Source organism: Canis lupus, chromosome 36 (genome assembly GCF_048164855.1).
Source record: "Canis lupus baileyi chromosome 36, mCanLup2.hap1, whole genome shotgun sequence".
NCBI lineage: Eukaryota > Metazoa > Chordata > Mammalia > Carnivora > Canidae > Canis > Canis lupus.
The window spans coordinates 22,060,992-22,073,030 of record NC_132873.1 but is presented as its reverse complement, the minus strand read 5'-3'; the positions used below and the strand labels follow the sequence as shown (position 1 = coordinate 22,073,030).

Genomic DNA, 12,039 nt, shown 5'->3' with positions numbered 1-12,039 from the left:
CAGTGTTGAGGATACAGATTGGCTCTCAGCCCATGGGTGAGATGATGGTGTTCTTCTTCCTCAACCCTATTCCTGATACCCTTTTTGCATCTCTCTTGGGAATCAAAGTCAGGCTCTTAACAATCAAGTTGTCCCAGAACCGTCACCTATGGTATTGACTGATGATAACCATTGCTTCTCAACAGAGCATATTTGAATAGCCAAAAAAGACTTCAGGAGGCAATATAGTCAGCCTCAATTGCAACATTTTAGCAAGTGTGTGGCCAGGGAGCCTGCCAGGAGCTGCCCTCTCCCACCTCACTTACACTCTTGTAGTCACCTACCTGGCAATACTGGGGCAAATGGAAAATCCGTAGGGGACGGACCTAACTAAAATATAAAACCTGGGGACACCAGTCCTCCTCTTTCCTCTCTCTCCAACTCTTCTACAAATGGAAGGAAAGTAACTAAATTCATTTAAGAGAGGCATTACTAGTGGCAAGTATTGGCAGGATGTGGAACAAGTGGAACTTTTGTATACCAGCGGTAGAGGTGTACATTGGTGCAGTCACTTTGGAAAATCACTGGGCAGTTTCTACTAAGGGTAAATGACACATAGTCCCTGACTTGGCAATTCCTCTCTAATAGGAAGGCATACCTATGTCCACCAAAACCACGCACAAAATGTTCCCTTTAGGTATAGCAGATAAAAACTTAAAGTAACTCAGATGTCTATCCACAGTAGAATGGATAAGTAACTTTTGATATCCATACAATGAAATACGACACGCCAAAAAATTAAATCAAGAAGGAATCGCTACACACAACACAATAGAGGAGTTTCACGAACATAATGCTGAATGAAAGAAGTCAGATACCAAAGGGTACACACTGTATGTTCCATCCTACACAAAGTTCAAAACAAGGCAAAATGAATTTATGGTGTTAGAAGTCAGAAGCGCGGAAGAGGGCATGGAGACGTTTTGTTTCTTGACATGGACATCTGGTCATACAGGTGTAAGCCCTTCGTGAAAATGCACTGATTGTAAACTTATGATTTGTGCCTTTTGTGTGCATCTCTGTTGTATTTCAATAAAATGTATACAAGAAAGCACAAGAGTCTCCTGCACGAAGACTAAAAATGTGGCCCATAGTTCGGAGAGATGCTTTGCTGGTTGAGCAAGTTCCCTGAGAAGGAGCAGTAGAAGGAAGATCAGCACACCTGAGTTTCACTTAAAACATTTGAACAAATCCTTGGTTCTCTCTTGGCCTCATTTTTCTCCTCTCAAACAGGAAGGATGTCCCTGGAGGTCCCTAAGATTTCTCATGGCTCTATCATGGGCACACGGACCTCAGAACGAGCACACTGAATCACGGAACTTGTGGGCGGCCCCAACCGGACAGCAGGCGGACTGCAGTCCCTAACGTTCTCCCACAGGTGAAGGCCGCTTCCCCTCAGACAGATTCTTGGGCAGCAGTCTGATAGAAAACTACATTAGAATAGGTTTCTAGAAAAAGATTTTTTCTCTCTGGCAGCCTGGATCTTGTCAATGTTGGGTCTCATTGAGCAATAATCCCTCAAAGAGAATTCATCCTTAATCCTAATAGAAGCGACAAGGGTGAAAGCAGTAATTACACTTGAGGTAACCAACCTAAAGACCTTAAGTAAGCTGTTCGCCGGGTGGGGCTATGTTCTTGAAGCTGCCAAATGCAGCACTGAATTTTTGATCACCTCTTGCATTTGACCTCCTAACAAACTGGGATTATCAACATCCCCTTGCCAACTAAATTCTAATGAGGAGGTCTGAACTGAAATTAAATGCAGATAGTTGAAATGAGGCCTTATTATGCTAACCATGTCCTTCAGCTGGGCCAAAAGCTTCCCTAAATTGGGATCTTTGCTTTGAGATGGCTTTTCCCATGCCCCACGCGGGGAGGGGGAGAGGCCCATTTCATCAGCACGTCCTCCCCTGGCCCCTCTCTTCTTACCTTGGGACAATCTAGAAAAGTTATTAGGATGGAAAATGTTTTGCTGAATTTTTTTTTTTTTTGCATATAATTTCCGAGAAATTTCCAAAATAGCAAGGGGATGCTGACTTCCCACTAGGACTCAATAGAGTGTAGCAAATCAAACAATTTTCCAAAAGGCATTTTCCTACCACTCATCTGACCACACATCCCACCCCACAGAGCAGCACTGTGGCTGCAAGCAGAATTCTATCTGAACTTCACAGATTGAAAAAGGTATATTTGCAAATGTGGGAGGGAGCAGAGAAAAACCCCAGTGTAGACTTTTGAGTGGGGCGGGGGTAGGAAATGACAAAGGATAGCAGTGTAATCAGGAAAGAACCAAAGTCACTTACTTTGTGTAACTGAGCTGAGGTGGGGTGACGACGTGGGCATCCCGGGGAGAGTGACTCCCGGAGCGACGCGCAGAACGGTTTCAGATTCGACTCTCCGTGATCTGCGGGTCTCGTCTAATCAGGGAAACTTTAGTTTTCGCCATTCCTTGCTGAGCTGTGACACATGAAAATAATTACTGAGGTTAGGGATGGAAAATATTTATTAGGTCAGCTCGACCATCCTTCCCACTCTGTAGGCCGGCTCCCCGCTGGGCCGGGAAGACATGGCTGTGACAACGACCTGGCCTGTCCCGGGCACCCAGCACCTGGAAAGCAGCTTATTGGGTGCTTCTTGATCTTTGCTGGGCTCGTGAGTGCCAAGGAGGAGGAAAGCAAGGAAACCCGTGAGACACAACGCCGCCGCAGGGAGTCCCATCTCCCGGCCACCCACCAGCTGTCAACAGGGGAAGTCCTCAGAAGGGTGGTCTCAGAAGGTTGACGTGCAGCCCTTCCCTGACGGGTTCCTCACTGTTATGACAGACACACGAGGCCATAGTTAAGGTGGGGAAGGCGTCTCTGAAGGTCACGTCCTGCGCCCCCGGCGCTTGCTTGGGTGAGGCCTGGCTCCTCAGAGCGGGCGCTGAGCAGGTCCTGGCCGAGGGGCCTGCATGTCCCGCTGGTCGTCACTCAGCCAGGGAGGAGAGGGCTGGTCCCCGCCAGGCTCTCCCCTGGGCCTTCTTCCTCTCGGCTGTTTTTCTTCTGCATGATTTCCAGCTCGCTACCACTGAGCCTCCCCTGAAGAGCCCCGGGAAGCCCTGGGCAGCCCAAAGACGGTCTCTCCAGCGCCACAGACACAGGGCTGCTCCTGTGCGGGGCCTCCCGAGGAAACAGCCCTCCTCAAGCCCCCGCCAGCTCCAGTCTATGCGCCCTTGTTTGGGGCGGAAGTCTAGGGCCGCTTCTCTACAGGACTCAGGGCACAGAGCGCTGAGGATGTGCCCCATAGTGCTCTCCGCCTCCCTCCGCAGCCCTCCCCGGCCACCGGGGCTGTGGGGCCGAGGGCCCTCCGCCTCCTCAGAGCCCCCCGCACACACTGAGCAGTGGCTCAAGGGCCCCACAGCAGCGGCCTCAGAGATCAGCCCCGAAGAATGGACTCAAATGCCTCCCCAAGCCCCCAGAACGTGTAAGGGGAAAATGGAGCAAAACTTGCAATAAAGTTAAGGAAGTGACTGAGGAAAAGGTTCTAATGGTTGCAGATACTCACACGGAGCGCCGGCGTTGCTTGTACAGGTGCAGGGCAGGGACAAGCACGCGAGGGAGACAAATGAGCCATACAGTCTGCTTGTCCACGTACAAGAAGCGGCCTACACGGGATGTTTTTAAGGTAACCGAAAACCGCCCACAAGCCTCCCGGGCACTTCCACAGGTCTGTGGAGAGGGAGCTCTTTCACGGGCCTGGCCGAGCCCTAGCAGTACCTGGGCCGCTTAGGCCCTTCAGGTTGGTGCGCGGTGGTGAGCGTCGCCTCACACACCCACCTTGTCACCCAGCTTCCAAGGGGCCGAATTCTCACGACGGTTCTCACTCCCTCATCCACGTCTGCCCCGGGCACGCGGTACATACACCCCCAAGGCCTTGAAGTCCTTCCTGTGCCTCAGCCAGGAGAGCCACGTCCTCCTGACGGGGCCCTGAGGCACGGCTCTTCAAGGCTGTGTCAAGCTTTTACTAGATGGCTGACCAATTTGTTTTGTTTTCAGATTTTATTTATGTATTCGTGAGAGACACAGAGAGAGAGGCAGAGACACAGGCCGAGGGAGAAGCAGGCTCCATGCAGGGAGCCCGACGCGGGACTCGATCCCAGGACCTCGGGGTCACTGCTGAGCCAAAGGAAGATGCTCAACACTGAGCCACCCAGGCCTCCCAATAACTGCCCAGTTTAGTTTTAAAAAGTGAGGGAGGTCATCTCAGCCATTAAAAAAAAAAACCAACTTACTACTTTCACTAATTACTCAACTATAGGCCATGGAGGCTGCTCTCCTGAATGTTTACTAGCGGGTATTATGATCATATAAGAACATGGGGAAAACATAAATATGAACCTGTGTCCTAAGTGATTGGGGATGTGTAATTCAACACAACACTTTTAAGGCAGGAGTTTTTCAGATTCAAAAAAGAAGATAAATTTTAAAGGTATTTCAAGACTCTTCTACTCTAGGTCAAAGCTGAATTATATCTCTTTTGGTTTTTCCTTTAATATCTTTTTTCTTTTTCATTGCTTCATACGCACTGAGGAACTATCGTAGGGGATTTGCTCGCCTCATTTCAATAGATTTGTCTAATTCATTTTAATATCCATAAACACTTCAATTCTCTTCCCCATTCTACTGCAAAAAAAAAATCCTGCTTTTCACTTCTTCTTTTTGGAAAATAAATGAACCAAAATGTAATATGATATTTAAGTGAACGGTGCAATGAACATTAAATGGTCCACGTGGCATTACATTATGTTTTCTGTTTTGTTCTATGCATCTTTCTAATACAGGAGAAAGCCAGTGTTCATGTAAATCGCTCTGGTTTTATACAACTGGATGCTGCATTCTTTTTGAGACTCAGGGCTCTGGTGCAGTAATAGGGAAAAAAATAAAAGAGGCAGCAACAAAATAATGGGCACCGGCAATCAAACTATCATTATAGGTACATTATGTGCGGGGTGCTAAATTGGTAGAAGGCCTTTATTTTTAATTTCTGCTCATCTGTTCACCGTTATTAAGCGAGCTTAGACACCAGAGGAGATTTAAGAGTGATAGAGGGTAATTATACACTTTAGGAAAAGATATTTTTCATCGTAGGGTTAGAACCACACCAAGAAAAAAGCTTCTTCGGGATTTTATGCAGAGCCTCAATGTACATTTTTGCTTGGACAGGTACATATTTTTTATTTTATATTCCAGTTTGCATTTCACATAATGTGATTCCTATTATATTTTTATTGTCTGGCTATATATAATTTCAGAGCTGTTTTTAAGGGCATCATTTTAATAAATGATTGCTCATTTTGTGCTCTGTACTTAAAAATAATTCACAATGCAGTTAATGAATTTTCAATTTTCCAATTATGGTTAGTGTCATTGGGATGAAAATGTGAGCATTTTAAACATAATTAGAGACTTTGGTTAACTGGAATGATTAAGGGCACAAAGTCATAGAAACTACACAAATTTTGGCAGTTTTATTGGTGTATAACTGACATACAATAAATTGCATGTCAATTGCACATTTTTATAACTTGATTTGTGTGAGATATATATATATACATGTGATTTATACATATATGTATAAACACCATCTAGTCAAATTATCACAATTACTATGAAGATAGTGAACACAGTTTCAACTCTCCCTGAATTTTCTTGTGCCCCTTCCTTTGTAAGTTCTCCCTATCCTGTGCTCAGTGTAACAATTTATCAGCCATCACTATAGTTTAGTTTGCATTTTCTACAGTTTTACTTGAATGGAACAACATAGTAATATACTGTTTTTCTGGCTTCATTCATCCCTAGCACAGTTATTTTGAGATACATTCATGTTGTTGCATGTATCAGTAGCTTATCCCTTTTTATTGCCATTCCATTATATGGATATACCACATTTTGTGTATCCATTCACATCCAAGTGTCGATGGACGTTTGCATTGTGTCCTGTTTTTGACTATTACAAGTAAAGCTGCACTAGACATTCACGTACAAATCATTGTATAGACATTTTCTTTTCCTTGGGGGTACTTACGAATGTCATAGCTGATTCATATGGTAGGTGGGTGTTTAAATTTTAGAGACTGGCAAAATATTTTCTAAATATTCTTCTATTTGGACCATCTTCTATTCCCACTACAATCTGAGAGTTCAAGTTGCTCCTCATCCTCACCAACATTTGGTATTGTCAGTCTTTTCAATTTTAGACATTTTATAGATATATAGAGATTTCTCATTCTGTTTTGATGTTTTTTTTTTTCCAGTAACTGCATACTTAAATTTTTTTTTTTTTAATTCCAGTAGGGTTAACATACAGTGTTATATAGTTTCAGATGTGCAATATATGGATTCAGGAATTCTATACATTTCTCAGTGGTCATCACAATAAGTGTACCCTTAATTCCCTTCATGTATTACACCCATCCCCCATCCACCTCCCCTTTGGTAACCATCAATTTGTTCTCTATAGTTAAGAGTCTGTTTTTTGGTTTGTCTCTTTTTTCCTTTGTTTTGTTTCTTAAATTCCACATATGAGTGAAATCATATGGTATTTGTCTTTCTCTGACTGACTTATTTTCCTTAGCATTATACCCTCTAGATCTACCCATGTTGTTGCAAGCAGCAATATTTCATTTTTTTATGGCTGGGTAATATTCTATTGTGTGTATATATCACTTCGTTTCTATTTATTCATGTACTGATGGGCACTTGGGTTGCATCCATATTTACCTCAACAATAATGCCTCAACACACATAGGGGTGCATGTATCTTTTTGAAATAGTGTTTTGGTATTCTTTGGATAAATACACAGTAGTGGAATTATTGGATCATATGGTAATTCTATTTTTAATTTTTTGAGGAAACTCCATACTGTTTTCCAGAGTAGCGGCTGCAATAGTTTGCAATCCCACCAACAGTGCATGAGGGCTCCTTTTCCTCCACATCCTCACCAGTATTTGTTGTCTCTTGTGTTTTTAATTTTAGCCATTCTGACAGGTGTGAGGTGATAGCTCATTGTGGTTCTGATTTGCATTTCCCTGATGATGAGTGACACTGAGCATCTTTTCATGTGTCTGTTGGCCATCTGGAAGTCTTCTTTGGAGAAATATCTGTTCATGTCTTCTGCCATTTTTTAACTGGGTTATTTGTTTTTCTTGGTATCGAACTGTTTAAGTCTTTCTTTCTTCCTATCTTTCTTTCCTTCTTTCCTTTTTTCTTTCCTTTATTGAGAGAGTGAGCACAAGCAGGGGCAGAAGGAGACAGAGAGAGAATCTTAAGCAGATTCCATGCTGAGTGTGGAGCCCATCACAGGGCTTGATCCTATGACCCTGAGATCACAACCTGAGTTAAAAGCAAGAGTCAGATGTTCAATCGACTGAGCCGCTGAGGTACCCCAAGTTGTAAAATTTCTTTGTGTATTTTGGATACTCTTTATCAGATTTGTCATTTGTAAATGTCTTCTTCCATTCGGTAGGTCTTTTCATTTTGTTGATTGTTTCCTTTGATGCGCAGAAGCTGCTTATTTTGATGTAGCCCCAATGGTTTATTTTTGCTTTTGTTTCCCTTGCCTCAAAACACATACCTAGAAAAATCTTGCTAAGGCTAATGTCAGAGAAATTACTGCCTGTGTTCTTTTTTCAGGATTTTTATGGTTTCAAGTCTCACATATAGGTCCTTAATCCATTTTGAGTTTATTTTCATGTATGCTGCAACAAACTGGTCCAGTTTCATTCTTTTGCATATAGCTGTCCAGTTTTCCCAACATCATCTTTTTCCCGTTGGATGTTCTTACCTCCTTTGTTGAAGAGTAATTGACCATATAATTGTGGGTTTATTTCTGAGCTTTCTATCTGCTCCATTGATCAATGTGTTGATTTTTGTGTCAGCACCATACTGTTTTGATTATTACAGCTTTGCAGTATATCTTGAAATCTGGGATTGTGTTACCTCCAGTTTTGTTCTTCTTTTTCAAGATTGCTTTGACTATTTGGGATCTGTTGTGGTTCCATTCATACACATTTTAGGATTGTTTGTTCTAGATCTGTGAAAAATACTGTTGGTATTTTGATAGGTATTGCATTAAATGTGTAGATTGCTTTGGGTAGTACATTTTAATATTTGTTTTTCCAACTGATAAGCACGGAATGTGTTTCCATTTCTTTGTGTCATCTTCAAATTATTTAATCAATGTTTACAGTTCTCAGAATATAGATCCTTTCTTCTTTGGTTAGATTTATTCCTAGGTATCTTACTATTTTTTTGGTGCAATTTTAAGTGGATTGTTTTCTTAATTTCTCTTTCTGTTACTTCATTAGTGCATAGACATGCAATGGATTTCTTTATACTGATCTTGTATCTTGCAAACTTACTGAATTCATTTATCAGTTCTAGTAGTTTTTTGGTGGAGTCTTGGGTTTTCTTTATGTAGTATTACATCATCTGCAAATACTGAAAGTTTTACTTCTTCCTTACCAATTTGGATGCATATTTATTTTTGTTGTCTGATTGCTGGGGCTGGGACTTCCAGTACTATGTTGAATAAAAATGGTGAGAGTGGACATCCTCATTTTGTTCCTGATCTTAGGGTTGAAATTTTTCAGTCTTACACCACTGAGTATGATGTTCATATATGATCTTCATTATGTTGAAGTAGGTTTCCTCTAAACTTATTTTGTTGAGAGTTTTTCTCATGAATGGATGTTATACTTTTTGAATGCTTTTCCTGTATCTATTGAAAGATCATATGGTTTTTATCCTTTCTCCTGTTGATATATCATACTGATTGATTTGTGAATATTGAACTACCCTTGTATCCCTAGAATAAATCTCTCTTGATTGTGATGATTATTTTAATGTATTGTTGGATTCAGTTGACTAATATTTTGTTGAGCATTTTTTTTTCATTCTGGTTTTAGTTTTCATTTCTCTAATTGCTAATGAGGAGTATTTTTTCATGTGATTATTTGCCATCCATATATTTTCTTTGGTGAGGTGACTATTTAATACTTTTGCCTATTTTTTAAGAGAGAGATTGCTGTTTAATACTTTTGCCCATTTTTGAGAGAGTTCTTCATATTTTACTTAAGAAATCTTTGACTAATTCAAGGTCACAAAGATTTTATGATTTTTCCTAGAAGTTTTATAATTTTATGTTTTACATTTAAGTCTGGGGTCCATTTTGAGTTAATTTTTTTGTATGTAACTATGGATGGAGTTCATTGCTTTGCATATGAATTTTCAATTTGTTGAAAAAACTATATTTTCTCCACTGAATTGCCTTTGCACTGTAGTAAAATATCAATTGTTCATGTATGTATGTGTCTATTTCTGGACTCTCTGTTCTGTTCTATTGATCTATTTATTATTACACCAATATTGAGTCTTCTGACCTATGAGTATGATTTATCTCTTTATTTACTTAGATTCTCTTCAATTTGGGCTGCCTGGGTGGCTCAGCAATTGAGCATCTGCCCTTGACTCAGGGTGTGATCCTGTGGTCCCAGGATCGAGTCCCATATTGGGCTCCCTGCGTGGAGCCTGCTTCTTCCTCTGCCTGTGTCTCTGCCTCTCTCTCTCTGTCTCTCATGAATAAATAAATAAAATCTTAAAAAATATATATTCTCTTCAATTTCTCTAAGCAATGTTGTGTATTCTCAGTACGCACATCTTTCAAATTTATTGCCAAATTTATTTCATATTTTTTATGTTATTATAAATAATATTGCTTAATTTCAATTTCTGATTGTTGATAATATATAGAAATACAATAGATTTTTGTATATTAATTCTTGAAAGCAGCCACTTTGCTGAATTCACTTTTCCTAGCTGTTTGTAGGTTCCATTAGATTTTCTTCATATATGAGTATATACTGTGTGGAATAAAGACAGTTTCGTTTATTCCTTTCCAACATGGGTGTCTGTTATTTTTCTTTCTTGTTTGATTGCACAGGTTGCAATCTCCAGCAGAATGTTGAATAGAAGAGGTGACAGTTCCTTGTCTTGTCCTTGATCTTAAAGAGGCTTTCAGTCTTTCACCATTAAGTATGACACTAGTTATAGGTTTTTCAAAGGTGCCTTTATCAGTTTGAGGAATTTCCCTTCTATTCCTAGTTTTCTGAGAGTCTTGATCAGGAATGGATGTTGGATTTTGTCAAATCTCTTTCTGCATTTACTGGGGGTAATCATACAGTTATTCTTGTGCAGTTTGTTTGATTTTCAAATGTCAAATCAGCTTTGCATTCCTAGGATAAACCCCACATGGTCATAAGGTATTATCCATTTTACATATTGTTGGGTTTGATTTGATAAAATTTTGTTTAAAATACACTGTTACAAACAGAGTGCAGGAGAATTTTTAGGGCAGTGAATCTAGTCTCTGTAATACTATCATGGTGGACACATGTGATTACACATTTGTCCAAACCCACAGAACGTACAACACCAAGAGTGAACCCTAATGTAAACTAAGGACCCAATGTAGGTTCATCTATGATAACAAATGTATTGTTTGGGTGGGGGTTATTGATAATGGGGAGAGGTACACATGTGTAGGGAAAGAACTACAGAGATCTTTCCATATCATCCACTCAATTTTGCTGTGGACCTAAAGATGTTTTAAAACATAAACTACTAAAAAAAGTTCTGGAATAGATAGTGGTGGGTAGTTGTGCAACAATGCAAATGTGCTTAAAGCCACTGAATTGTACACTTTAAAAATGGTTAAAATGCTAAATTTTGTTTTATATGTATTTTATCATAACAAAATTATTATAAGGTCTTTGATGAATACAAAAGAATATGGCACCTAATGATAAAAATGAGCAACCATGTACCCACCACTAGATTAGGAAATAATTAATTATTATACATAAGTCTTGGGCACTTTTCTGAATTATACTCTCTTCCTCCCAAGGATAACCATTCTTCTGATTTTATGCCTACCATTTCTATGTTTTCCAATCTTGATATATCCCTAACTAATATATCAGTTATTGTATATCCTAAACTCTCTCTATATATAATATCTGGTATATATCCCACAAGTGCTCCTTCTTACTTAGAGCTATGATTTTCAGATTTATCCACATTGATACATGTAATAATAGTTCATTTTCATTGCCCTTGGAATGCATTAAGTATACCACATTTTATTTATCAAAACAATACAGTGTTAATTTTTTTTTTTTTAATCAGGCAAGCTCTATGCCCAACGTGGAGTTTGAACCCACCAATCCCAAGATCAAGAGGTGAGTGCTCCACGGACTGAGCCATCCGGACACCCCAATACAATGTTACTTTAAATAATCTGATGTTATTTTGTTAAAATATCAGTATCTTAAATAAAATTTGAACCCTGTTTAATTCTTGAATGTTTCATAACACAAAATCTATAGGATCTATAGAAGTTTTATAGAAAAAATTCTTTTAAAATAAAGGCTGATGTGGAACTCCTATAAATTTATTATCTGCACTACACACATTAATTGTGCACTTATATATTGTTTTTAATTATAGAACTTATTTAGTATTGCTTCTCTAATTAAATTATACATTTGCAGGAATCACGTTTAATCTACCTTCTATGTTCCTCTCAGCACCTAGCACAGTAGATGGCTACCAAGGGCCAGACTTTCATTAGCAAAACACTCACTGAGATGGTTTGATTGAATGAATTCATTCCTGTTCCTCAGTGTCTCTCAGCACTGATGATTTCAGGATTGGACTTTTTGAGAGTGATGGAAAAGAATTTAAAATTACACTTTTTTATCTTTTCTACCTCCAAGTCTTGACTTGTCTCCAAGCATGAAGATAGCCAGGGGAGAAAAGCAGCAGGGGCTGAAAGTCAGAGATGGGGGCAAATTAAGTCCAATGGGTTCTAGAAAAGGCTGCCACTGAGTGCTCTCCTATCTTTGGTTCAAGTCACCCATGCACCTGGAACACCCAGGTCTCATCTATGAACATGACAATGGC

At 40.0% G+C, this 12,039-nt stretch overlaps 1 protein-coding gene across 2 annotated transcripts in view; it reads right to left on the bottom strand.

The window, feature by feature from the left end:
* Positions 1-12,039, bottom strand: part of SATB2 (SATB homeobox 2) — a 288,389-nt gene that overhangs the window by 258,572 nt on the left and 17,778 nt on the right. For both annotated transcript variants that reach the window (XM_072813436.1, XM_072813439.1), the window contains exon 3: positions 2,343-2,496. The gene's annotated coding sequence lies outside the window, so the exon portion shown is untranslated. The remainder of the gene's footprint in view (positions 1-2,342; positions 2,497-12,039) is intronic.